The sequence below is a fragment of the Pogoniulus pusillus genome, chromosome 28 (assembly GCF_015220805.1).
Source record: "Pogoniulus pusillus isolate bPogPus1 chromosome 28, bPogPus1.pri, whole genome shotgun sequence".
Taxonomy (NCBI): Eukaryota; Metazoa; Chordata; class Aves; order Piciformes; family Lybiidae; genus Pogoniulus; species Pogoniulus pusillus.
The window spans coordinates 3,700,646-3,702,235 of NC_087291.1; positions in this window are offsets into that span (position 1 = coordinate 3,700,646).

The window sequence follows — 1,590 nt, forward strand, 5'->3', positions numbered from 1 at the left end:
TGATGTTCAGTTTTAGGTGGAAAATGTAGAGGTGTAATCTTTATTTAAAAAAGAGCTGGCTTCATACTTTTAACTCTTTAAAACAGCTGTTCTTATGCAGATAGCAGATGTTTTCAGTTGTAAATAAGCAGGGCAAAAAGGAGGCTCATAAACTGTCTTAGAATCATAGAATTAAGCAGATTGGAAGAGACCTCCAAGATCATCCAGGCCAACCTAGCACCCAGCCCTATCCAGTCAACCAGACCATAGCACTAAGTGCCCCATCCAGGCTTTGATTGAACACCTCCAAGGATGGTGACTCCACCACCAACCCCCTCTGGCTACAGCCTCCCTTCAGGTAGTTGCAGACAGCAATGAGGTCAAGTTAGGTGTCAGTTTCCCTTCTCAAGGAAAGAACATCATGATTTTTGTCATTATTTTCCCTCTTGCTTTACAGAAGTGTATTTGTGCATGTTTGCCATGGGAAGCAGTCTGAAATACAGACCTGAGTGCTCTAATCAGCCCCTGTCCACCTTCTCCTGCTCTGACTCCTCTCTGCAGTGTCTCCCTTTCCAGTAGTACCTCTGTGCGCCTTTTATTTCTTACAAGTGGCCACCACACAAACATTCTCTCTGCATGAATGACTTAGAATCAGGTGAAGTAGAGAAAAATGCTGGTGAAACAGAATACAAGAGTAAAGGACTGCAAGAAATTAACCACAGAAACAAGAAAAGTGTCCTCAGTGTCCTCACATTGACTCCTGGCTGTGCCTTACAAGTTCCTGTGCTTGGCATAGATTAAAGTTGCTTGACAATACAGGTTGTATAAAATCTATCAGCACCTTTGGATGCTTCTGAGAGTGGAGATGATGGAAAGCCAGGGAGTCTGGCTGTGGGGTCTCATCACACTCCCCCTGAAGAGGGCTTCTTACTGGGCACTCCTATCTGCATTCATGCTGAATAGTGTAACTACCTGAATGCCCATCAGGATGCTCTGAGCTGCCAGCCATGGAGGGAAGCATAACCTGTCTTGTCTCTTTGCAAAGAGCTGATAAACCTGCTGCCCAGGTGCTGGATATGGATAATCTTACTACAGCAGTGCCATGTGAATTAAAATCATAGAATCATAGCATCAACCAGGTTGGAAGAGACCTCCAAGATCATCCAGCCCAATCTATCAACCAGCCCTATCCAGTCTTCTTGTCTTCTGAGCCAGTGGTGACCACTGGAGGCTGTCTGAAAATACATCAGGAGAACAATTTTGCTAGTCTTCCAGCTCTCTTGCATAGAATCATAGAATCATAGAATCAACCAGGTTGGAAGAGACCTCCAAGATCATCCAGGCCAACCTCACCCTGCCCTATCCAATCAACTAGACCATGGCACTAAGTGCCTCATCCAGGCTTTGCTTGAAGACCCCCAGGGACGGTGCCTCCACCACCTCCCTGGGCAGCCCATTCCAATGCCAATCACTCTCTCTGTGAAGAACTTCTTCCTAACATCCAGCCTATACCTACCCTGGCACAACTTGAGACTGTGTCCCCTTGTTCTATTGCTGGTTGCCTGGGAGAAGAGGCCACCCCCCACCTGGCTACAATGCCCTTTCAGGTAG